This window comes from Chiloscyllium punctatum, chromosome 19 (genome assembly GCF_047496795.1).
Source record: "Chiloscyllium punctatum isolate Juve2018m chromosome 19, sChiPun1.3, whole genome shotgun sequence".
NCBI lineage: Eukaryota > Metazoa > Chordata > Chondrichthyes > Orectolobiformes > Hemiscylliidae > Chiloscyllium > Chiloscyllium punctatum.
The window spans coordinates 15237547-15264885 of record NC_092757.1 but is presented as its reverse complement, the minus strand read 5'-3'; the positions used below and the strand labels follow the sequence as shown (position 1 = coordinate 15264885).

The 27339-nt window shown below is 44.1% G+C and overlaps 2 non-coding genes across 2 annotated transcripts; both read right to left on the bottom strand.

The window, feature by feature from the left end:
• Positions 1–23621: 23621 nt before the first annotated feature.
• trnaf-aaa (transfer RNA phenylalanine (anticodon AAA)) lies at positions 23622–23703 on the bottom strand. Its single transcript has one exon. It is a non-coding gene; the product is annotated as a tRNA-Phe (tRNA).
• A 1666-nt stretch (positions 23704–25369) lies between these two features.
• On the bottom strand, positions 25370–25442 carry trnai-uau (transfer RNA isoleucine (anticodon UAU)). The gene has a single exon. It is a non-coding gene; the product is annotated as a tRNA-Ile (tRNA).
• Positions 25443–27339: the final 1897 nt, after the last annotated feature.

The following is a 27339-nucleotide window of genomic DNA, read 5'->3' as shown; positions in this document are numbered from 1 at the left end:
TAAATGATTATTTTTTTGACAGTATTCACTCTAGAAAACGACAGTGTTGTCGAGGAGAATGCTGAGATACAGGCTACAAGACTAGGTGGGATTGAGGTTCACAAGGAAGAGGCATTAGAAATGCTGCAGTGTCTGAAAATAGATAAGTTCCCTGGGCTGGATGGGATTTATCCTAGGATCCTCTGGGAGGTTCAGGAGGAGATTACCGAGCATTTGGTATTGATCTTTAAATCGTTATTGTTGACTGGAATAGTGCCAGAAGACTGGAGGATAGCAAATGTGGTTCCCCTGTTCAAGAAAGAGAATAGATACAACCCTGCTAATTATAGACCAGTGAGCCTTACTTCAGGTGTTGGTAAAGTATTGGAAAAGGTTAGAAGAGATTTGATTGATAATCATCTAGAAAAGAATAATTTGATTAGGGATAGTCAGTACGATTTTGTGAATGGTAGGTCGTGCCTCACAAACCTTATTCAGTTTTTTGAGAAGGTGACCAGACAGGTAGATGAAAGCAAACCGGTTGATGTGGTGTATATGAAATTCAGCAAGGCGTTCAATAACGTTCCACACAGTAGGCTATTGTACAAAATGCAGAGGAATGGGATTGTGGGAGATATAGCAGATTGGATCAGTAATTGGCCTGCTGAAAGAAGACAGATGGTAGTGGTTGATGGGAAATGTTCATCCTGGAGTCCAGTTACAAGTGGTGTACCACAAGGGTCGCTGTTGGGTCCACTGCTGTTCGTCATTTTTATAAACGACCTGGATGAGGGCGTAGAAGGGTGGGTTAGTTAATGTGCAGATGAAACGAAGGTCGGTGGAGTTGTGAATAGTGATGAAGTATGTTGTAGGTTACAGAGAGACATAAATAAGCTGCAGAGCTGGGCTGAGAGGTGGCAAATGGAGTTTAATGAGGACAAGTGTGAGGTGATTCACCTTGGTTCGAGTAAACGTAATGCAAAGTAATGGACTAATGGTAAGATTCTTGGTAGTATAGATGAGTTGAGAGATCTCGATGTCCAGGTACACAGATCCTTGAAAGTTGCCACCCAGGTTGACAGGGTTGTTAAGAAGGCATACAGTGTTTAAGCTTTTATTAATCGAAGGTTCGAGTTCCGGAACCATGAGGTTATGCTGCAGCTGTACAAAACTCTGGTGCAGCCGCACTTGGAGTATTGTGTACAGTTCTGGTGACCGCATTATAAGAAGGATGTGAAAGCTTTGGAAAGGGTGCAGAGGAGATTTACTCGGATGTTGCCTAGTATGGAGGATATCGAGGAAAGGCTGAGGGACATGAGGCTGTTTTCATTGGAGAGAAGAAGGTTTAGAGGTGACGTAATAGAGACATAAAATAATCAGAGGGTTAGATAAGGTGGACAGGGAGAGGCTTTTTCCAAGTATGATGACGGCGAGCACAAGGGGGTAAAGCTTTAAATTGAGGGGTGATAGATATAGGACAGTTGTAAGAGGTAGTTTCTGTACTCCGAGAGTAGTAAGGGTATGGAATGATTTGCCTCCAACAGTAGTAGATTCGCCAACTTTACATTTAAGTCCTCATTGTACAAGCATATGGACGTACATGGAGTATAGTGTAGGTTAGATGGGCTTCAGATTGGTATTCAAAGTTCGTGCAAAGAATTGTAGCTCGGGTGCTCGTTGTTGTGGTTCTGTTCGCCGAGCTGGGAATTTCTGTTGCAGACGTTTCGTCCCCTGTCTAGGTGACATCCTCAGTGCTTGGGAGCCTCCTGTGAAGCACGTCCTTATTTTTCCTCAGGAATTTATAGTGGTTTGAATCTGCCGCTTCCATTTGTCAGTTCCAGTCAGTAACAGCTGGAACTGACAACCGGAAGCGGCAGATTCAAACTACTATAAATGCCGGAGGAAAGATCAGGAAGCGTTTCACAGGTGGCTCCCAAGCACTGAGGATGTCACCTAGACAGGGGACGAAACGTCTGCAACACAAATTCCCAACTCGGCGAACAGAACCACAACAACGAGCACCCGAGCCACAGCAGTTACCTTCTGCAGGCCCGATAACACTCCAGCCTCCTGGCCTATAGCACCACACGACCTCAGTAACCTTCTCCCATCCTTAACGACCTCCTTACGGATATAAATACCTCCAGACACTTTTAAAGCCACAACAGCACTCCACATCTCTGTTTGCTCATCCACTCCCTACAGTCCCCCCAGCTCCTCAAACTCTCTCTCTTTATGTAATTCTACAATTTGGGCAGCACAGTGGCTCAGTGGTGAGCAATGGTGCTTCCCAGTTCCAGGGACCCAGGTTTGATTCCAGCGTTTGGTGACTGTCTGTGTGGAGTTTGCACTTTCTCCCTGTGTCTGCATGGGTTTCCTCCGTGTGCTCCGGTTTCCTCCCACAGTCCAAGGATGTGCAGGTCAGGTGAATTGGCCATGCTAAATTGCACATACTGTTAGGTGCATTGTCGGAGAGAAGTGGGTCTGGGTGGGTTAGTCTTTGGAGAGTTGGTGTGGACTTGTTAGGCAGAATACCTGTTCCCATGCTGTAGGGAATCTAATCTAAACTATCCCTCTGCGTAAATATATCCCTCAATCCATAATCAGCCCCAAACTCTTCAAACTTCCGAGTCTCTGTGAACACCCACAGCTCCAACATCCCTCCTTAACTGTGTAACATTTTCCATTCCTGAAACACTCTGAAAATGTAGACATCCTACAAACCTCCCTATCTGCGTAATCCTCTCAGGACCCTGTAAATCCCCCGATCTGTGGAACCAACTTCAATGCTTGTGACTCTCCCGATCAGTTTCTACAAGACTTACTATCTATGTAACATCTTCCCATCGCTATCACCAGCCTTGTCAATGTAAGCTCCTCCAGTCTCCCCAACAATCTAGTCATCTCCATAACCTTCTCTAGCTCTTACACCCCTAACGGTGTAAACGTCACACTTCCCTACAACCATCCCTAAAGCAGGAATCTCCCCCAGTGTGTGCAATACTCCCTATCTGTATTAGTGTCTCTAGGCTCTATTGCTGTTCCTATCTCTCCAAGCTCTGATAGATTGTCCAGCTTTCCGGTCCATATACTTTCCAAAGTGTCAGCGTGGACGTGCTGTTTGAAATGGCCTGTTTTCCCAAAGTAGGGATTCTATGATTCAATGATTTGTTCATAAGAATGGGGGGTGGGGGGGGGGGGGGGGTCGGTGCCAGGACCAAGAATGTCTCCGAGCACGCTCAGGGCATATTGAAGTGGGAGGGTAAACAGCCAGCGGTTGTGGTTCAGATTGACACCAATGATATAGTTAATAAGAGCGAAAGGTCCTGCAAAGCAAGTTCGGGGAGTTAGGAGTGAGTTTAAAAACAGGTTCTCCAGGATTATGTTCTTGGGATTACTCCGGGGCATAGGGAAGTGAGACAAGGAAGAGGAAGATAGTCGAGTTGGATATGTGGCAAAGAGCTAGTTTGGGAGGAGGTTTTCTGATTTTTTGGATGATTCGGATCGCGTTCAGTGCACGTGGGAACTGTACAGAAAGGAAAGTGTAAACTTTAACTGGAGGGGTCCCAACATCCTGGAAGGGAAGTGTGATCATGCAGATTTAAGCTAATGATAGAGGAGGATGGGAAACAAAACAGCAGGTCAGAAAATGAGCAGAATGTAAAGGTTTGTCAAATAAACATGCAGAGCCATATTAATGACCATGCTGAGGGAACTAATCACAACAATTTTAAAATGTGAGTTGCAAGTTGGAGTAAAAGATAGGCTCACTATTATCAGGGATCAATAAATAAGGATGGAACGCCTGTGTACACAAGTATTAAAAGAGAAAGACAAATCGATTGAATTTATGTTAAATGTTTTCTAACTAAATGTGTGCAGTATTTGGAATAAAATGAATGAGCTGACAGCGCTAACAGGTATAAATAGGTATGGCATGGTGGGCATGACTGAAATGTGGTTACGTGAAGGTCAGGACTAGGGTGTTAAATGTCCAAGCCTACTCAGTATTCAGACAAGAAGGAACAGTAGGTGGATTGCCTGTATTCGTTAAGGATTATGTCAAGGGTGTATTAACAAATGATATTAGCACGTGGGACAAATCTGATGAATCAGTCTGGTTTGAAATAAAACACGTAGAAAGAAACCTATTGGTAGGAGCATTTCCAGCCCACAAACTACCTCCCACCCCCCTTCCCCAACAAATTACTTTCAAAGTAGGGAATAGCATGAACCAGGAAATAACGATGGCTTGAGACAAGAGCACAAGAGTGATTATGGAAATGTAAGCATGCAATTTGTTTGGATTAATCAATTTGGCAAGGGGAGTCTCAAAGAACGATTCGTCGAATATATGATGAATTATTTCTTCGATTAACATGTCATGGAACCAAACAGAGAACTGGCTTTGGCATTATGTAATGAGGAAGGAGTGATAAATCATATTGTGGTACAGGATCATCTTAGAAAGAGTGACCACAACATGTTGGAATTGCACATTCAGATTGTAACAGCGAAGACAGAGTCACACAGGAGAGGTTAAGTGTTGGACAATGATAATTTTACTGGTCTGAGGAAGGGCTTGGCCTGAGTGGACATGTCAAAAAGATTAAAGTGCAAGACATTTGAAGAACAGTGGCAACTACTTAGGAAGATAGTCCAACTCCCTCAAATAAAGTGTAATCCTGAGTGGAAGAGGAATTGTAAAAAGGTGAAAAGCGATCCATGTCTTAACAAGGAAGTCAATAATAACATGAAGGTTCTTGTCTGGTGGCATTATCGCTGACTGCTAATCCAGATAATGTTCTGGGAACATGGCTTCAAATGCCGCCACGGCAGATGGTGGAATTTAAATCCAATATGAACCTGGAGTTAAGAGTCTATTGGTGGCAATGAATCCATTGGTCATGGTTGGAAACACCCATATGTTTCATGAATATCGTTTAGGACCGGAAAACACCACCCTTACGTGTTCTGACCGACATGTGACTTCAAACCCAGACGTATTTGGTTGACGCTTAACTTCCCTCTGGGCAATTAGAGACAGACAATGAGTGCTGTCTAACAAGCGACACCCCCATCCTTTAAGGAATTAATGAAAAACACTTTAATTGTCAGCAAACAGCTACTAAAAACATAATCAAAAGAGCTATGAATTAAAATGAGGAGAAAACATAAGAAATGAGAAAAAACACTTCTCTGAGTAGACAAAAATTTTAAAAATGCTGAAAGTAAATGATGGCCTCTGGGAGGATGAAAATGACGAGGTAATAATGGGAAACTCCGAAATGTCAGCGGCAAAACCAACACTTTCTGTTTTCACAGTGCAAGATAATTTCATCCCAAAATTTAAAACAACTGCAAAGGATCATGATGGAAGTACGATGACGAGGAAGAAGATATTAAATACATTGATGGGATTATAGACAGGTCAGACCCTTGGCCTGCAGTATATTATATTAAAGGATGTTACAGCAGAGATAGTGGATGTGTTAGGAAGGATATTCAAAAAATCCTTGAATTCTGGAACAGTTCCGATGTATTGGAAAATTAATAATGTAGTACTCGTTCCCAAACCAGGAGATAGGCAAAAATTCACAAACTGCAGACCAGTGAGTTTAACCTCTGTCGTGGGGAAGTTTCTTCCGTCAACCATAAAGTATGAAATAACTGAACACTGTGAAAAACAAAGATCAATTCACCAGTGTCATCACAGTTTCATGATGGGCTGGTTGTGCTTGACAAACCTGCTGGAGTTCTTTGAGAATGTAACCAGCAAGGTGGATAATGGGGATGCAACAACTGCTGTTTATCTGAACTTCAGAAGGCATTTGACAAGGTGCTGCATAAAGGACTGATCTAGGCGGTTTGAACCGAGGGGTCAAGGGTAGAGTATTGAATTGGACAGAGGATTGACTGACTAACAGAAAGCAGAGCATCGGGATAAATGGTCTTTCCCTGGCGAACTGAAACTAGTCAGGTGCTGCAGGGATCAGTGCTCAGACCTCAATTGTTTAGAATCTGTCCAACTAACCTGGAAGGAGAGACAGAGTGTAGCAACTACACTCACAAATGGTATTAAACTAGGTGGTAAAACAGGCTGTAATGAGGAGCTAAAGAGTTTACAGATGAATAATGGTAGGGTTAGAAAATGGGGCGGATTGCTATATCTGGCAGATGGTGTTTAATGTGGATAACTGCACAGTTGAATTTCCTACCGCCACTCATAATTTCTATTTTCTTGTGTTGCACCACCTACAGTTCTTTGGATTTTATTCACCGCTGGTGGCTGGGATTGCAGGATTCGAGAGGTTTGGTTGAGGGAGATGCAGGTTGCTCTGTGTGTCCTGAGCAAGACACTAATGTGGAGGCCTTGTTGATTCCCACAGCAAGCCTGGCAACCAGATGGCCTATCCCTGTTCTTACCTCCTGATGTTTAATTACCTGGAGTAATCCACTTCAAAATGTTACAGTCAGACAGACAGTCCATAATTAATATGCCCTGTTCATAATTAAGGGACAAATGACAACTTAGATCAGAAGTAAATACTTGGCAATTCTTTTTGCGATTTAATGACTATTTGCTGCAACTGCAGTCTGGGAACTGGGTGATGGGACAACAAAACAGGTTAGCGTTGTGGCAAATTTATAGGTTAGATTTTGAGTAAAAATATTATGTTATCAATTCTGTTAGAAAGTGTCTATAACCTATATCTTATGAAAAATGTGTTGAATGTATTGTGGGAGAATACAAAAATTGAATTGGTTAGAAAAGGAAGATGTGAAGTGGATATAAGTCATAGAACATAGAACATTACAGCGCAGTACAGACCCTTCGGCCCTCGATCTTGCGCTGACCTGCTGTGGTTCTGACGTGAAGCATCAGAGCAGCGTGGGAATGTGACTGAAGACCACAGAAAGGAACAGGATGGGACAAAGTTTAACTAAAACTGTAGATCTGCAAATCCATTTGTGACAGGAAACTGTGGGAACGAGTAAATTATGTTTTTGATTAATGGACAAAGTCTCTGCAACAAGGTAGATGGATTTGTGACACAGAGATAAAAGAGATTTAGACACCAGAGAGATGTGGTTACAGGGCGAACAAAAGGTGCAACGTAAACATTCAATGGTTCACAACCTTGTGCAAATTCAGGCAAAATGGGTAACGCTAACAATAATGGATACAAAAGGCATTACAGAGAAAGCATTTGGTCTCAGATCATGAAGTAGAGTCAGTCTGAATGTAAATTCTGGCTCCTACTTGCCAAGGACACAAGCAGCAGAACAGTTTTAGACCACCCACCGAACAGAATTTCATGGCTCGTCACTGCAATAAATAGGAATTCATTGGAATTTTTAATAAAGGCATGGTGAATATTTAGTGAAACGTCAATATTCACAAAGTGTGGGACAATCACACTGACAACAGTGACATTGGAAGAGGACTTCACGGCGGCACGGTGGCACAGTGGTGGGCGGCACGGTGGCACAGTGGTTAGCACTGCTGCCTCACAGCGCCTGAGACCTGGGTTCAATTCCCGCCTCAGGCGACTGACTGTGTGGAGTTTGCACGTTCTCCCCGTGTCTGCGTGGGTTTCCTCCGGGTGCTCCGGTTTCCTCCCACAGTCACAAAGATGTGCAGGTCAGGTGAATTGGCCATGCTAAATTGCCCATAGTGTTAGGTAAGGGGTAAATGTAGATGTAGGGGTATGGGTGGGTTACGCTTCGGCGGGTCGGTGTGGACTTGTTGGGCCGAAGGGCCTGTTTCCACACTGTAAGTAATCTAATCTAAAAAAAAAAAAATTTTTTTCAGTGTTTCTTGGAATAACACATTGTGCAACTGGCGAGGGATGTAACTGTCTCAGAGCGACTGTTGTGTGATAAAACTTAGTGAATGAGTAATGTCACCTGGAGAGATCTTCTGGGAAATTGTGATAAAGTGCAGTTTAAATAAATATAAAGTTTTAAAGTGAATCACAGAAAGGACAACGAGAAACAAAACTAGCTAATTACATGGGTATGAGAGGAGAACTGACCTAGGTAAACAGGCGAAACAGACTGAAATATGTGCCTGTAAATGAACAGTGGAAAACCTTTGAAAGAACAGTGTAAAACACTCAACAAAAGGAATTACCCTGAAACAGACAAAAACTCAGCAAGAAATCCCCACCAGTCCCTCATTCAGGACAAAATGGATGATATTAGATTCTGAGGCTGAGAAGAGCACCAAAATGTACTTAAAATCCTGAGGTGAGAGACTGTTTTCGGAGTAAGTTTTAAAGGGATTGCAATGGGTCTGCTCGCAGGACGAGGGCAGTGGGAAGGGGAATCATTGTCAGGGTTTATTGACATGATAGGAACAGGGAGAGATGAAGGTGCTGGAGGTAGTGAGAGCGTTACAGAGTGTGGTCAGGGCCTGAACGGTGTTATAAAACCAGTACGAATTGCTGCAGCTGGAGGGGTTTGCAGAGGTAGGGAGTGACATATGTATTTTTATTTATTCATTCATGGGATGTGGGTGTCACTGCCTGGACCAGCATTGTTTGACCCCATGCTAATTACCCAGAGATTGTTGTGGCCCTGGTAGATAAATATAATACTTTTCTGGCCACAGGTGAAGTGCTGAATGACTGGAGGATCGCTAATGCGGTTCCTTTGTTCAAGAAGGACAGCAGGGATGGGCCAGGTAATTTCAGAGCAGATAGTTCGACAGCAGGGGGGAGGGAAATTATTGGAAACAATTGTGAGGATGAATCAACACTTTCAAAGGTAAGGATCAACTCGGTTTAGTCATCACGGATTTGGCAGAGGAAGATACTGTCTGAGGAATTTAGTTCAGTTTTTTTAAAATATATTGCTTAAGTATATTGAAGAAGGCTGTGCAGATGATGTGGTTTACATTCACTTGAATAAGTCCTTAAACAAGATCCAACATGGAAGGCTGATTAAAAAGGACTGGGTTCCAAGGCAAGTTGGGAAATTGGATGCAAAATTGGTGAACAGAATCTTTTCACCACCGGGTGTACCACAGGGAACTGTGCAGGAACCATTGAACATTAATAACTCGGATGTGAAAGCAGAAGGTATCATTAGTCGGTTTGCAGATGACATGAAAGGTGAGGGTGTTGTTCACAGTGAGGAGGATGGTCTCCGTCTGCAGTCCGATGTCGATCGGATGATAATCTAAGCAGAGCTTAGTTCTGATTGAAGTGAGTTAATACTCTGTGGGAGGTACGACAAGAGAAGTACAGACATAATAAACGGTAGATCCTTGCGGAGTACTGAGGAATACAGGGACCATGGTGGACAAGTCCATAGATCCCTGAAGGTATCAGCACAGGGAGACAGGGTGGGAAAGGCACCTCAACTGGGAGCGGGACAGAGACCCACATCCTGGTGGGGTGAATTGCTAGAGCTGCTTGAGAGGATATAACACAGTCTGGCAGGGTGTTGGACCTTAAATAAACGTAAGGCCAGTAAGAAGATTGAGGCTGGTACACGAGTTAAAGACAGCAATTTCAGCAGACAAGGCAGGCAAGAACATAGCAGGGAATGGGGGAAAACTGATGATTAAACTGCATTTATTTCAATGCAAGGGGCCAGACAGCTAAGGAAGATGAACTCAAGGCATGGATTAGAACATGGGACTGGGAGATTATAGTTATTACAGAAACACAGCTGAGGGAGGGGCAGGACTACATTGTTTCAAGGTGGAGATGCTACAGCAAGAGGAGGCAAGAGAGGACGTGTGGTGGTGGGTTTGATTGCATGAATCATCACAGCAGTACTTAGAGAGGATATTCCTGTGGGATCGCCCAGTGAAGCTATGTTAGTGGAACTGAGAAATAAGAATGGGTCATCACTTTGATACGATCGGACCGCTGACCCCGAATAATCTGTGGCAGACTGAGGAATAAATATGTCGGGACATCTTAAATATCAACCATAATAATAGGGCTGCTATAGTAGCGTTTATGAACTTTCCAAACCTAGACTGGGACTGCCAGTGTTGAGTGTTTGCAAGGGAGGAATTTGGTAATTGTGTTCCAGAAAACGCCCAATCAATACGCAAATGGCCTGAAAAGAGAAAGGGGCAAAACCTGACCTCCCCTTGGGAATCAAGGTTGGAAAGGGACTGAGATGTGAGTGGGAAAGCTTTTTGCTAAAGTGACCACAGTTCTAGTAGTTTGAAAATAGCTTTGGAAAAGGAAAGGTCTGGTCCACAAGTGCAAGTTATAAAATGGAGCCTGACCAATCTTGATCGTATTAGTCAGGAACATTCAAAATGTGATTGGGGAAGGGAATTATTTACAGGAAAAGGGAAGTTTGGCAAGTGAGAGTATTTTAAAAGTGAGATAAACTGATCGATCAGCGCCAGCATGTTTCTGTTTGTGTGCAGGTCAATGTTGACAGCATTCGGAAACACTGGCTGTCCATTAACAGTCTCGACAAGCAAAAGGGGGCAACATGTCAGGTATAGCCAGCTGCATCAAGGGAATTCCTGAGGATATACAGGGGCTGTAAGAATACACTTTGAGTAGAAAATAGGAATGGAGAAAGGCTAAATGAAATAGCCTCAGAAGAGAAGGAAAGGGGAATCCAAAAGTGATTGTATCAGTCTATTAAGAGAACATAAGTAACTCAGGACAAAATAGTGTCAATTTAAGATCAATGAGGCCATCGATGTGTGGAAGTGCAGGATATTCGCTAAGATCCTAAACATTTTTTTTTAACTCCAGAACTTACTGTGGAGAAAGACTGGGGAATTCAGGGAACAAGACTAATACGTTAGACCACAATTGGAGTTCTCTGCATTCCAGTCTCTCTGCTACAAGAAGGATGTTGTGAAACTTGAAAGGGCTCAGAAAAGATTAACAAGATATTGCCCGGGTTGTTGCTGAATAAGCTGGGGTTACTGTCACTGGAGAATCGGAGACTGAGGGGTGACCTTACAGAGGTTTATATAAACATGAGCGGCATGGATAGGGTAAGCATTCAAGGCCTTTTCCCAGAAGGTAGGGAGCCCAAAACTAGAGGGCATAGGTTTAAGGTTAGACGTGAATTGTTTACAGAGGGACTGAAGGGACAGCTTCTTCACGCACATGGTGATGTGTGTATGGAATGAGCTGAGAGAGAAAGTAATGGAGATTGATACAAGTACAACATTTAAAATGGGCATCTGAATAGTAAGGGTAAGCGGCATGGTGGCACAGTGGTTAGCACTGCTGCCTCACAGCGCCAGAGACCCGTGTTCAATTCCCGACTCAGGCGACTGACTGTGTGGAGTTTGCACATTCTCCCCGTGTCTGCGTGGGTTTCCTCCCACAGTCCAAAGATGCGCACGTCAGGTGAATTAGCCATGCTAAATTGCCCGTAGTGTTGGTTGAAGAGGTAAATGTACGGGAATGGGTGGGTTACGCTTCAGCCGGTCGGTGTGGACTTGTTGGGCCAAAGGGTCTGTTTCCACACTGTAAGTAATCTAATCTAATCTGTAAGTAATCTAATCTAAAAGGGTGTAGACGTATATGGGCCAAATGCTGGATAAGGGAATGGATTTATTTAGATCGGGTAAGCCTGGACGAGTTGGGGACCGAAGGGTCTGTTTCTATGCAGTGTATATCCCTATGACTTGAAAAGAGTGCATGATATAAAAGAGGTGGCGCTGGAGGTTTTAAAACTCAAAGCTATGGCGAGTCCCAGAACCTGATTAAGAGTATCACAGGACACTGTGGGATGCTGGGGAAGAAATTGTGGAGCCACGAGCAAAGGTACGTATCCTCCAGACAGCCATGTGTGATGGGATGGCAAGCTGGAGGGTGGCATCATGGACAATGAAGGATGTTTTCTGAGATTACAAAAGGATCTTGATGAAGTGAGTGAATGGGCTGAAAAACTAGAGATGGAATTCAATCTGAATAAATACGAGGTAATGCATTTTGTAAAACAAACAAGGCGAGAGCTTATACAATTAATGTTAAGGCTTCGGTTAGTGTTTTAGAGCAAAGGGACATCCGGGTTCAGTTACATAATTCTTGAAGCTTGCATCACAGGATGTTTAAGACAGTGCTTGGTATGCCTGACTATTGCTCAGTCCATTGAGTGTAGGATTTGGAACGTCATTTTGAGATTGCACAGACATTTGTGAGGCCTGCTCTGCAATACTCTGTCCAGTTCTGGTCACCCAGTTAACAGGGAGGATATTATTCAGCTGCAGGGGGTTCAGAAGAGATTTACCAGGATATTGCTGGGTTTGGAAGGCTTGAGATCTGAAAAATGGCTGGATAGGCTGAGTCTTTTTTTCACTTGAGCCTGGGGGTTGAGACGTGATGCTATAAATGTTTATGAAAAAAATGAGATATATAGATCAATTTAATGGTAGTTGCCTTTTCCTCAGGATGGGGGAGTCTCAAGAGGAGGGGGCCACATTTTTAAGGTTAGAGGAGAGAGATGTTCAAACAAAAGATATGGGGCAATTTGCTACACAGAGGATGGTTTGAGTGTGGAATGAACTTCCTGAGAAAGGGGTTGATGTGGGTACAATTACAACATTTAAAAGATATTTGGATAAACAGGTGAATAGGGAAGGGTTGGAGTGATATGGGACAGCAACAGGCAGCTGGGAAGAGTTTAGTTTTAGATTATGGTGGGTATCAACTGAGGGGTCAGTTTCCATGCTGTATGGCTCTATGACAATAATATGGTTTTATTCCATTATTGAAGAAATGATCAGGCCTGGGTCCACTGATGTGCATCATCTATATAAACGATTTGGTTGAAAATATAGGAGTGCTTGTGCGAAAGTTTGTTGATGATCAAATGAATGGTGTAGTGAGCAGTAAATACGGTTATCAAAGGGGATCTTGACCAACTGGGCCAGTGGACCAAGGAATGAAAGATGGATTTTAATTCAGGTGTTGGATTTTGTTAAGACAAACCAGGGAGAACTAACACAGTTAATGGAAGGACTCTGGGCAGTGGTGTTGAACAGAGAGAGAGAGAGAGAGACCAGGCGGTGAAAGTTGCATTGTTTCTCGGAAGTGGCATCACAGGTGGACAGGGTGAGGAAAGCGGCATTTGGCACATTTGACGACATTGGCCAGCACTTTGTTACATACATTGGAGATATTTGTAACATTGTCCTAAATATTTCCCTTGGACAAAGGAGGCCACAGGGTGACCCTAAGAATGGTGAATAACCAAGGGTAGGTGAGTCCAAAACTAGAGGGTATAAACAGGAGGTGAGAGAGCAAGGATTTAAAGAGGGAGCTGAGGGGGAACATTATCCACAGAGGATGGTGCATAGATGGAACAGACTGCCTCAGGCACATTGGAGAAACAAGAACAATTACAGCATGGAAAAAACATTTGGGCAGGTACATGGAGAGGAGAAGGTTTGAAGAGATAAGGGCCAAAGGCAGGCAAATGAGACTCATTCAGTTTAGGTAACATGGGCAGCATTGAGGAGTTGGACCACAGGTTCTGTTTCCGTGCTGTATCACTCTCTATCCAGCTAAAGAGGATTAGTGTACCAAAATAAGGCATGTTGTAGACACTGAAGCACGTTACAATGATGGGGATGGTAGTCCGGAATGCAGTACATTTCAAATATGTGGAGGGACTATCGGGAAGGGAGGAGGTTCCAGGGACAGGGACTATTGTAGGAGTTAAAAATGACTGAAGACACTGGTGCACAAGCCATGCCACAGATACAGTGTTGCAGAGTAGTGAGTCTTAGTACAGTGTTGGAGGGAGAACACAGAATAGCAAGATCCCAGGCAGCATTCCCAACCTCTCGTCGGAGGCCTACTCTCCCCTCTGTTGTACTGATGCTCACTAAGACAGCACAGGACTGGATTGGTAACTATGAATTCCCCATGCTGTCTCAGTGCAATGTAAGTTAATGTAGACGTGGTGATTGAGTCTGGGGTGTGTCAGTATGTACTGTTCTCCCCCTCCAGCACTGTATCTTTGTCATGTCTTGTTAGCCGATGTTTGGAGCCCTCTCGTTGCTCTCTGCTCTGTGCACTATGCGTGATCTTACCTCACTGCAGGATTTAATGAAGGCACCAGATCTCCCTTCCCTTTGTCTCTCTGCCTGACCAACCATCTTCAATGAGGTGATGGATGAGACACACAGCAGTTGGGAAGTCTATTGAGTCAGCAGCTTCCTGAGTACCTCCAGGAGACAGAGAGAGAGAGAGAGAGAATGGGACGTTAGACTGCTGCAGTGAGGGTTACACAAGGAGAATGGAAATGAGCCCCACAGATATCTGGAAAATCCCAAACTGCATCCCAAACTTGCGTCTGTCTGGAGTGGAGAATTCTGTTATCTCAGGCTCTAGAGTAGCTCCAAGAGCGAGAGACACTGACAGAAGCAGTAATTAGACCCACACAGTGAGGGATACCACATGGAGAGAGACTGAGTGATATCACCAGAATGCTGGAAGACTTCAGGATCACACAGTCATGTTGGAAGAATGGGTTTAGCTTCATGTATCAGTGCTCAGGGATGAGCAACCAGTGAGCAGGTGAAGTAATGGCCTAGTAACATTATTGTTAGGGCATTTGTCCAAAACCTCAGCTAATGTTCACGGGAGGCAGATTTGAATCCCATCATAAGATATGGTGGAATTTAAAAATTAATAATTTAAAAAATAGCAAATAACAATCCATAAACAAGTATGAAACCATTGCTGATGTACAAAAATCACAATCCCTGAGATTAGATTCCATACAGTGTGGAAATAGGCCATTCAACCCAACCAGTCCACGCCAAAGAGCAACTCACTCAGACACATCTCCCTCGACCTAATACACCTAACATTATGGGCAATTTAGCATGGCCAATTCGCCTGACCTGCGCGTCTTTGGACTGTGGGAGGAAACCAGAGCTCCGGAGGCAATTCACGCAGACACGTGGAGAATGTGCAAACTCCACACAGTCGCCCGGGGCTGGAATCGAACCTGGTACCGTGGTGCTGTGAGGCAGGATTGCTAATCACTGAGAAACCGTGCCGCCCACGTGTCCTTTCGACAACAACATCTGATCATCCTCACGTGTTCGGCACGACATACCCACAGCAAAGTGTTTGCCTCTCAATTACCCTCTGAAATGGCCAAGCAAGTTCTTCAGTTCAAGGTCAGCTAGGGCTGGGCAATAAAGGCTGGTCAGCCAGAGACACTCACATCCACTACCTGATTTATAAAAGAATCCAGTAGGATAGTCCCACTGGAACCGTGCTGGGACCAGTGTCCTGGCCGATCACGTCGGTAGGTTTATGGACAGGGCTTTAAACTGACAGAGAGGATGCTGGGACAGGGTCCAGGTGAAAGGAGCTTTCAAATTCAAAGAGAAAAGGTGAAACATCGGAACAGTATGGGGATGTGGGTGAAGACAAGCAGAAAGGAACAGGATGGGACAGCGATTAACTAAAACTGTACATAAGTGTATAGGTTTGTGACAGGAAATTGTGGGAAAGAGTAAATTATGTTTTTTTTGAATGAACGAAGTCACATCAATAAGGCAGATGGATTTGTGACATTGAGATAAAAGAGGTTTAGACAACAGTCAGATATGGTTTCCAGGGTGAACAAAAGATGGACATAAATATTCAATGGATCACAACCTTACGGAAACTCAGGCAAAATGGGTAAAACTAACAATAATGGATAAGAAAGGCATCATAGAGAAAGCATTTGACCTCAGATCATGAAGTAGAGTCAGTCTGAATGTAAATTCTGGCTACTACTTGCCAAGGACACAAGCAGCAGAACAGTTTTAGCCACCAAACAGCATTCCGTTACTCATCACTGCATTAAACAGGAACTCATTGGCTTTTTTTTAACAAACACATTGTGATAATTTTGGGAAACATCAATACTCAAAATATGGGACACTCACACTGGCAAGAGTGATATTGGAAGGGGAGTTCAGAGAATTAGTTTTCAGTGTTTCTTTGAACAATAAATTGTGCAACTGGCTAGGGACATAACTATATCAGAGCGACCATTGTGTGATGAAACTTCGTGAATGAGCAATGTCACCTGGAGAGATCCTCTGCGAAATTGTGATAAAGTGCAGTTTAAAGAAATATAAAGTTTGAAAGTGAATTACAGAAAGGACAAGCAACAACTAGAAACAAAAATAACCAATAACATGAGTTTGAGAGGAGAACTGACCAAGGTAAATAGGCTAAACAGACTTAAATATGTGCCTGTAAATGAACAGTGGAAAACATTAGAAGGAGCAGTGTAAAACACTCAACAAAAGGACATTCCATTGAAACAGACAAATCCTCAGCAAGAAATCCCCATCGGTCCCTCACTCAAGTAAAAAGGATCATATTAGATTATCGGGCTTAGAGGATCACCAAAAAGTACTTAAAATCCTGAAGTGAGAGAATGTTTTAGGAGTGAGTTTTAAAGGGATTGCAAAGGGTCTGCTCGCAGGAGGAGGTCAGGTGGAAGAGGGAATAATTGTCAAGGTTTTATGTCACAAAAAGAACCGGGAGAGCCGAAGGTGATGGAGGTGGTGAGAGTATTACACAGAGTGGTCAGGGTCTGAACAGTGTTACAAAGCCAGTACAGATTGTTGCAGCTGGAGGTATTTGCAGAGGTGGGGAGGGATATATGCATTTTTATTTATTCTTTCATGGGATGAGGGTGCCACTGATTGGATCAACGTTCTTTGCCCCACTGCTAATTACCCAGAGTATAGCACAGAGTCAGCCATATTGCTGCGGGTCTGGTGTCACGTGCAGGCCAGACCAGGTTAGAATGTCAGATGTTCTTCTCTAAAGGACGTAAGTGAACCAGGTGAGTACTTCCTACTGGGCAACAATGCTTTTATGGTGTCCTCACCAATGTCCTGTACAGCCACAACATGACATCCTAACTTTTACTCTCAATGCTCTGCCCAAAGAAGTTAACCATCCCAAACGCCTGCTTCACTAACCTGTCGACCTGTGACACCACTTACAAAGAACTGTCTACCTGCATCCCTGGGTCTCTGACTGACAACACTACCCAGGGCCCGAACATTAACTGTACAAGTCCCACCCTGGTGTGTGTCATCAAAATAGAACACCTCACATTTATCTAATTAAACTCCATCTGCTATTCTTCAGCCCACTATCCCAGTGTACTATTCGTCCTGTTGTATCATAGATAACTTTCTTCACAGCCAATTTACCAACAATTTCAGTGTCACTCAAAAAACTTACCACAAAACCAATATTCCCATCCAAACCATTTATCCAAATGACAAACAACAGGGGGACCCACTTCACCGCTGGTCACATGTCTCCAGTTAGAAAGGCAACATGTCCCCCATCACCCTCTGCCTCCTACCACCAAGCCCAATCTTCTGTCCAGTTGACTAGCTCCTCCTGAATATCATATCCTTTTACATTGATCTGAGCTTATTACCCAGTTTACTAGACAGAACGTAGAACACAGAACAGTACAGCACAAGACCCTTCGGCCATGATGCCATGCCCATATTTTACCCGACTGTAAGATCAAACTAACTTATATACCCTTCATTTTGTGATCATCCATGTGCCTATCCAAGAGTCTGTTAAAGTGTCCCGTTTCACCCACCCACCACTCTCTGTGTAAAGAACCTACATCTGAAATCTCCCCTTACCCATCCTCCAATCACCTTACAATTATGCCCCCTTGTGCCATGTATGCCATGGGATAAAGAGGTCTCTCACTGTTCACTCTATCTTTGCCTCACACCATCTTGTTCAGCTCTACCAAATCACGCCACACTCTTCTTCACTCCAATGAGAAAAGCCTTAGCTCCCTCAACCTTTCTTCATAAGACATGCTCTCCAGTCCAGGTAGCAACCTGGTAAATCGCCTCTTTACATTCTCTGAAGCTTCCACATCCTTCCTGTAATGAAGGGATCAAAACTGAACACAATATTCTAATTGGGATCGAAACAGGGCTCTATAGAGCTGCAGCATAACCTCATGGCTTTAAAACTCAATCCCCCAGCTTATGAAAGCCAATACAACATATTCGTTCTTAACAACACGATCAGCTTGGTTGCACATTTGATGGATGTCTGGTCATGAAATCCAAGATCCATCTGTTCTTCCACACTATTCAGTATTCTGCCTTTACCCCTGTATTCTGCATTCAAGTCTCACCTTCCAAAATGCAGCAGTTCACACTTTTCCAGATTTGACTTCATCTGCCACTTGTCAGCCCAGCTCTACATCCTGTCAATGTCCCATTGCAACCTCCAGCAGACATCCACACTATTCACCACTCCACCAACCTTCGTGTTTTTGGGAAACTTACTTCCCCACTCTTCCACTCATACATCCAAGTCATTCATAAAATCACAAAGAGCAGAGATTTTTTGACCTCTCCCTGCAGAAAGCCACTGGTCACTGAGCTCCAGGCTGAATGATTTCCATCTGTCATCACCCTCTGTCTTCTATGGGCCAGCAATCCTCTACCCAAACAGGCAGGTTGCCCTGTATCCCATGCTCTGTACTTTCTCAATGAGCCATAAATGTGTTTTGTCACATTCTCAAAGGATTCAACAAGATTTGTGAGGCATGACCTGTCCCTTACAAAGTCATGATGACTTTCTCTAATCAAACTATGGTTTCCAAGGAATCATAAATCCTGTATCTCAGACTCGCCAATAATCTGCACATCACAGACAGAAGACTGACAGGTTTGTGATTCCCAGGATTACCTCTATTCCCTTTCTTGAATAACGCATGGCTGATTCACCTAACCTGCACATCTTTGGGCTGTGGGTGGAAACCGGAGCACCTGTCGGAAACTCATGCAGACATGGAGAGAATGTGCAAACTCCACGCAAACAGACGCCTGGGGCTGGAATTGAAATCGCGCCCCTCGTGCTGTGAGGCAGCAGTGCTAACCTCTGAGCCACCGTGCTGCCCCATGTAACTCTCTAGAGCCCTGTTTCTGACCCTTGGTTCCTCAAACTTAAATTAGCTTCCTTCTTCCTCTTGACTAGATGTTCTACATCGCTTGGAACCTTGTCAAATGCTTTGCTGAAGTTCATGTAGACAATGCTGACTGCTCTGCCTTCATCTATCTCTTGGTCAACTCCTCGAAGAGTCAATCCGGTTTGTGAAACACGGTTTCCCACTCACAAAGCCATGCTGACTACCTCTAATCAGCCCTTGCCTTTCAAAATATATGTAGCTCCTTTCTCTCAGAATCTGCTCCAACAACTTACCCAGCACTGGCTCACTGGGCTGTGATTTCCTGGCTGCTCCCTGCATACCTTAAGTGATGGAACAGCATTAGCCGCCCTCCAGTCTTCCGGTAACTCATTGTGTCTGTTGATAATATAAATATCTCTGTTGGGACACTGCAATCTCTTCCCTAGCTTCCCATGAATATTCAAGGATAGACCTAATGAGCTACTGAGGATTGATCTACCTTTATTTGTTTTAAGATTCCATCACTTTTTCTTCTCTAGTGAGGATTCTTTCCAAGACATCACTATTTATTTCCCCAAGTTCCCGAGCTTCCATGTCTTACTCCACAGTAAATTCTGACAACACTATTTTGTCTAATATCTCACCCACCTCCTGACAGTTAAGGTGCCCTATTCTCTACCAAATTACTCGTTAGCCCTTATTGAAACTTGTGTAAAGGTTTCTGAAAATTCAAATAAAACGGATCCTCGGTACAGCCACTCCTACACCCGTATCTATTCTGCCATTTATATTCTCACCAATAAAAATAAAATCTAACAGGTTCAAAAACACATTCTCTTTTTTTTCTGAAAAGCGTTTCTAAGGGTCCAATTATTGTTCGTTGACATATCCTTTCAAACATATTTCAGCTCCCGACCTACGATCAGGCTAACACTGTTTGGTTTCAGACTGGCAGCAGAAAAGGTTCTGGGAGTTCGTGTTTATCAATCTGAAAAAGGTAGCTTACAGGTTCAACAGGTAATAGAGGTTTTGGAAATAAGGAGGATCGTGGGGACTGAAGGATAATATGGAAATGGGGAGTGATGTGGGGACTGTATGTGATTATGGACACAGAGAGTGCAGTGGTTACTGAAGAACATTATGGAGATAGAGGGTGTTGTGGGGCTTGAAAGGGGCCAAAGAGATCTGCAGGGCTGTTGGGCCTGAAGGAAGTTGCACAGATCAGGAGGATCATGGGGATTGAAGGAGGTTACTCTGAACGGGAGAGTCGTTGCGTTAGGATAAGATTATGGAGATAGGGAGGGTCATGGGCCCTTTTGGAGGTTATGGAGTTAGGGAGGTTTGTGGGGTATGATTCAGGTTACATGGAAAGGAAGAGTCGAGGGGACTGAAGGTGTTTATGGAGATAGTGAGGGCTGTGGGGACTGAAGGAGGTTATATAGATAGTAAGTTTATAGAGAAGCACAGGAAAGAAGAACAGGTATCGGCCATTTGACCACAGAGGCGGACCCACCATTCAATATGATCACCGCTGTTCATTTAACCCAGTACAGTATTCCTGCTGTCACATCTTACTCTGATATTATAGTGACTACTGGCATTTAGTGATACAGCGGGATGTAGTAACTGGGACAGGGGTGTTGGGCGGTGGTGTCTTACAAAGATAGGGAGGGTTCTGGAAGCTGGGACAGGTGACAGATACAGGGCGGGTTTTTGGAATGGGAGGACTTTACAGGGATTTGGAGGAATGCAGGGATGGGACGTGATAACAATCACAGGAAAGATTTTGGGAGCTCGATCTGAGACGGGTCCAGCTGAGAACAGAAGGGAGTCAAACAGTCAGGACAGGCAGGGACAAGGGAGGACTAATAAATTAAACTGCATTTATTTCAATGCAAGGGGTCTAACAGGGAAGGCAGATTAACTCAGGGTATGGTTAGGAACATGGGACTGGGATATCATAGCAATTACAGAAACGTGGCTCAGGGATGGGCAGGACTGGCAGCTTAATGTTCCAGGATACAAATGCTACAGGAAGGATAGAAAGGGAGGCAAGAGAGGAGAGGGAGTGACATTTTTGATAAGGGATAGCATTACAGCTGTGCTGACGGAGGATATTCCCAGAAATACATCCAAGGAAGTTAATTGGGTGGAACTGAGAAATAAGAAAGGGATGATCACCTTATTAGGATTGTATTACAGACCCCCGAATAGTCAAAGGGAAATTGCCAAACAAACTTGGAAGGAGATCTCAGCTTTCTGTAAGAATAATAGGATAGGTATAGTAGAGGATTTTAACTTCCAAACCTTGACTGGGACTGCCATAGTGTTAAAGGTTTAGATGGAGAGGAATTTCTTAAGTGTGTACAAGACAATTTTCTGATTCAGTATGTGGATGTACCTACTAGAAAAGGTGAAAAACTTGACCTACTGTGAGGAAGTAAGGCAGGGCAGGTGAGTGAGTTGTCAGTGGGGGAGCACTTTGGTGCCAGCGATCATAATTCTATTTGTTTTAAAATAGTGATGGAAATGGATAGGCCAGGTCTAAAAGTTGATGTTCTAAATTGGAGAAAGGCCAATTTTGACGGTAGTAGGCCAGAACGTTTGAAAGCTGATTGGAGGCAGATGTTCGCAGCTAAAGGGACGGTTGGAAAATTGGAAGCCTTCAGAAATGAGATAACAAGAGTCCAGAGAAAGTATATTCCTGTCAGGGTGAAAAGGAAGGCTGGTAATTATTGGAAATTCTGGGTGACTAAAGAAATTGAATGTTTGGTTCGGAAAAAGAAGGAAGCATATGTCAGGTACAGACAGGATAGATCGAGTGAATCCTTAGAAGAGTATAAAGGAAGTAGGAGTATACTTAAGAGGGAAATCAGGAGGGCAAAACGGGGACATGAGATAGGTCTGACAAATAGAATTAAGGAGAATGCAAAGCGTTTTTACAAATATATTCAGGAAAAAGGGTAACTAGGGAGAGAATAGGGCCCAACAAAGTTCAGCAAGGCGGCCTTTATGTGAAGCAGCAGAAAATGGGGGAGATACTAAATGAATACTTTGCATCAGTATTTACTGTGAAAAAGCATATGGAAGATATAGACTGTAGGAAAATATATGGTGACATCTTGCAAAACGTCCAGATTACAGAGGAGGAAGTGCCGTATGTCTTGAAACGGTTAAAGGTGGATAAATCCCCAGGAACTGATCAGGTGTACCCTAGAGCTCTGTGGGAAGCTAGAGAAGTGATTGCTGGGCCTCTTGCTGAGATATTTTTATCATCGATAGTCACAGGTGTGATGCCGGAAGACTGGAGTTTGGTAAAAGTGGTGCCACTGTTTAAGAAGGGTGGTGAAGACAAGCTAGGGAACTATAGACCAGTGAGCCTGAACTCAGTGGTCGGCAAGTTGTTGGAGGGAATCCTGTGGGACAAGATGCACATGTATTTGGAAAGGCAAGGACTGATTAGGAATAGTCGACATGGCTTTGTGCGTGGGAAATCATGTCTCATAAACTTGATTGATTTTTTTGAAGAAGTAACAAAGAATATTGAGGAGGGCAGAGTGATAGATGTGATCTGTATGGACTTCAGTGAGGCATTCGACAAGGTTCCCCATGGGAGGCTGATTAGCAAGGTTAGAACTCATGGAATACAGGGAGAACTAGCCATTTGGATACAGAACTGGCTCAAAGGTAAAAAAACAGAGAGTGGTGGTGGAGGGCTGTTTTTCAGACTGGAGGCCTGTGACCAGTGCAGTGCCACAAGGATCAGTGCTGGGCCCTCTACTTTTTGTCATTTACATAAATGATTTGGATGTGAGCATAAGAGGTATAGTTAGTAAGTTTACAGATGACACCAATATTGAAGGTGTAGTGGAAAGCGAAGACGGTTACAACAGGATCTGGACCAGATGGGACAATGGGCTAACTGACAGATGGGAGTTTAATTCAGATAAATGCGATGTGCTGCATTTTGGGAAAGCAAGTCTTAGCAGGACTTATGCACGTAATGGTAAGGTCCTAGGGAGTGTTGCTGACCAAAGAGACCTTGGAAGCAAATTCATAGCTCCTTGAAAGTAGAGTCGCAGGTTGATAGGATAGTGAAGGCGGCGTTTGGTATGCTTTCCTTTATTGGTCAGAGTATTCAGTACAGGAGATGGGAGGCCATGTTGCGGCTGTACAGGACATTGGTTGGTTTGGCCACAGCTGGAATATTTTGTGCAATTCTGGTCTCCTTCCTTCGGAAGAATTGTTGTGAAACTTGAAAGGATTCAGAAAAGATTTACAAGGATGTTGCCAGGATTGGAGGATTTGAGCTACAGGGAGAGGCAGAACAGGCTGGGGCGGTTTTCCCTGGAGCTTCGAAGGCTGAGGGGTAACCTTTCAGAGGTTTACAAAATTATGAGGGGCATGGATAGGATAGAATAAATCGACAGTCATTTCCCTCGAGGGCATAGTTTTAGGGTGAGAGACCTGGTCCTATAAAAGAGACGTTAAGGGCAACTTTTTCACACAGAGGGTATTACGTGTAGGGATCAAGCTGCCAGAGGATGTTGTGGAGTATCGTACAATTGCAACATTTAAGAGGCATTTGGATGGGAAGAGTTTGGAGGAATATGGCCAGGTGGGACGAGATTGGGTTGGGATGTCTGGTCGTCATGGACAGAAACTCAACCAGCTGTGTCGTTGGAGCAGTTCAGCAGAAATGGTAGCGGTGGGATTCGAACCCACACATCTGGCCAGACTGGAACTTTAATCCAGCGACTTAGACCGCTCGGCCACACAACCAACAAACCCTCCACTCCATTTTCTTGCACTTCCAATTGTCCTCCTGCATAACAACAGATGCAAACTCACGTGAAAAGTGTTCCATGATCCCTCTCCGACTCGCACAGCTGCTGGGATGTGCCCGTCTACAATATCAATTTCTCAGCAGATAATGATAGCCCATCAATCCAGACAAAAATCAATGGTAAGCTGAGTCTATCTTCTCAGACTGGAGTCAGCTACAAATGTATCTGTGAGTGCTTGAGCATATATGATCGGTTATGATTGGGTCAAAGTATCATGAGCAACTTGATATTACTGCAATTTCGATTCTTGCTTTGCTAAATGATTTCACCCATTGCTTGAAACAGGACAACTTTCACGTTTACACGGAACATGAAAAGTACTGGACTACAATGAAAATGCACAAAGCTGAGCAGGCCGTGTCCCAAATCATACCGTGCAGCATAGTTTCAGTCACTGTGTCTGTTTTGCGGAATAACGTTCCCAAAGAATGTTCCACCCTAAAACCGGAGGTAACATTACAATCCGAGAACTTCAGATTACATTGTGAGGAAGGTCTGACCTCGGGGCCGGTTCGAGATGCCACTTTCCTTGCCTTTTACCTTAACCGTGCAATTTGCTGCAGAGATGTTCACACCTGGACATGCGCCTCATGGATACCAACTGAGTTGGAAACCTGTGTGGGAATCGATGAGAAGCGACTCAATAAAGTTTACCAAATTCCATAGTGCTTTTTAGAAAAACAGTTTCTGTTTACCTCAATCGAAAAGCCAGTTTCTGAACATAGTAACAGAAGTCAAAAGGTAATTACCTCACCCCACCCCCACTCCGGAAGAGGTGCTAACTGCCCTTGATTGCTTTTTGTTCACGATGTGAAGAGCTCTCATGCCTGAGTCGCCTTCACGTCTCTGGTTGGTGAGTGAATCACAAAGAAGGAGTTTCACCAGAGCTGCAACTGCCACACTTCCCCACTCGCCCTCCCCGTTTACATTTTCCTGCTCCTCAGTGATTTAAAGAAAACCAAATGGATGCGATGTCATTCTGTAGCCTCACTGTCGATTCCTCCGTTTCAGTTCCAACGTGGCTTAGATCTCGGGGCGCACCTTAATACCAGCGACGCTATGAAAGCACAGGTCCAGAGGTTCCTCTGAGAGTGTAATTTCTTTCATTGCTGTTGCTGATTGAATGAGCCACTAATGTGCGAACTGCTCCAAAACATGATCCAGGAACTCTGGTGCCAATTCTCGCACGTTGAATAACGACAGACACTTTCCAAATGAGGTCTTTCAGAGACGACTTTGGGATACATTTGACAGACAGACAAGTTCAGGAATCCGTGGTGCACTGTGACAGCAGCGCATCAGCTTCTTCCCTGTCTTTGAACCGGGCCGCCTGCGCAAGGAATGCAAATGCGGTAATGCTTTTCGTGGAAGGATCAGAAGGGGGTAGCTACACTCTCAAACAGAATGGCATATGATCAGAACCAGGTTGGAGAAAAACTTCACAATGCTTTGCACTGTAAGTAAATGGAATTGCATTGCATTGCATTTCACTACGAGAGCAGATTTGTTAAAGCAAACTCGAAGGCAGGTTTGCAGATGGGAAAGCAAGCAAGAAAGCTCCCTTCTTGTCCATGTAAAAGGCTGCGATTGAAGAACAAAGCAGTTTCTGCCCAGTTTCGAACTGGGGACCTTTCGCGTATAAGGCGAACGCGATGACCACTACACTGCAGAAACAAGCCTCAGCTGGCCCTGCGCAGGCTCAGTGCCATGCAGCCCTGAAGTTTGAAGCCATTCTACCTTTCACCTTTCTGTTTCCATTAGCTCGTTGTTTAATGGGACTTGTTTAAGTTTGGATATGTGCTGAGCATGGACGAGATACACCACAGTATCTGTTTCCACGCGGTGTACCCCAATAACGTTGTGTTGCTTACACCTGCTTTAAAGAATTACGTTTTAGCGGAGCTTGCCGTCGCAGTCTGTGGCAAAATCATTTAGTCTGTTCGACTGCTCACGGGAAAGGTAGTATTGTGAAACACTGCAGAAACGAACGACATCCTTACTTTTGCTCCGACTGACCATACTCTGTGAAAGTTTCCCAGATTCTCAGTTGAGGATTTTTGCAGCTGGAAGTTACCTCAGAAATCCTGTTAATTCGTAATGTATTGAGCGAATCGAAAATCAGAAAGCATTTAACACGGAACACAAACAAAACTGGAAAACCAAATGCATTTTCAGACACAGCGAGCATGGATGCTAAATGTGAGACAGTCCGGGGGCATGAGCCATAAAGTAATCACACAACTGACAACAGGGCAATTCCAAACTACTCTTTCAAACATACTGGAGCCTGAGTGCACCACGACTTCCCAGACAATGCTGCAAAGAGACAAAGAAAGAACATAATAGAATGGGCCATAAAAAGTGAATTTCACCAATCGCAGTCTCGATTAGGTTACCTTTCCCTTCCGATGTCCCCAGGACGGAAATGAAGGAAGTGAGAGAAATTCAATAACATATGACATCGAAATTAATTGGAACGATTTTCTCATTGGCCAGAAAACCAAATAACGACGAGTCGAGTCACCGTAGGGCTCTGTTTCGCAACAGCGATGCAATAACAGTCTTCATTCGGTTCCAGTAAAAGCTCAACTTGCCTGGAACATAAAGCAGCAGTAGAGTTGCTTGCGGTTTTCCGTACGGGAGGCGAGCACTACCATGACAGCACAGACACTTTGAGAAAATCTGCACTCTCCAACACCACAGTTAACTCTCCAGGAATCGTACCCAATTTGTTAAAACCTCAACTTGCCAGGAACGTAAAGCAGCTTGATCCCGCGATTTACCGTGTGGGAGGCGAACATGATCATGACAAGATGGACACTGACCCCCCATCTCCATAAAGCAAACTCCCAGTCCTGCTTTTTATTGGAACACGCCGCAGCCCCAGAAGTTGCAGTGGGGGACTCGAGCCTAACCTTCTTTAGTAATTGAGTTCTGAAGCAGGTGCCTCCAGCTCCTTGGCTACCCTTCATAGGGCTGATCTGGTTCGAATAGTGAAAGTTCCTGTGCCTGATCCGCAGGACACTCTGCAGGATTTTCAGACAGCGCCATCCTCCCTGTGACATGTACGTGCTGGATTACATTCTCTTGTGTCATGTGTCCCGACTTTGCCAATATCACCGTTGTCTCACTCCCTACATCCTGTTGGTAACAAAACACCTGAGCTGTGCTGGCTCTCTACAGAGATAAATGTGCTTCTCTTTTCGTATAATTATCTTGCATTCTCCCTCTAACTCTCCACATTTTTACTTTCAACATGAACATTGAATTAGTTTTTCAACAACTCGATTGAAACTGCCTCTTTGTCAGTGTCAGACCCTAACCACTCCCTGTGTGAAAACATTTCTCCTCATGTACATTTTTCTTCTTTTACTAATGTCTTTAAAACTCTGCCGAATCGTTCTCGATCCTTTCAGGTGTAGGAAGCATTCCCTCTTCCTTATTCCCTCTGTCTAACCCACTCATGTCTTGGAAAGGTTTAACAAGGCCAGCTTTTGGCCGTCTGCTCTCCAAGGAGACCTGTCCCAACTTTCCAAATGACCTTTATTGTTGACATTCCTCATATACTACA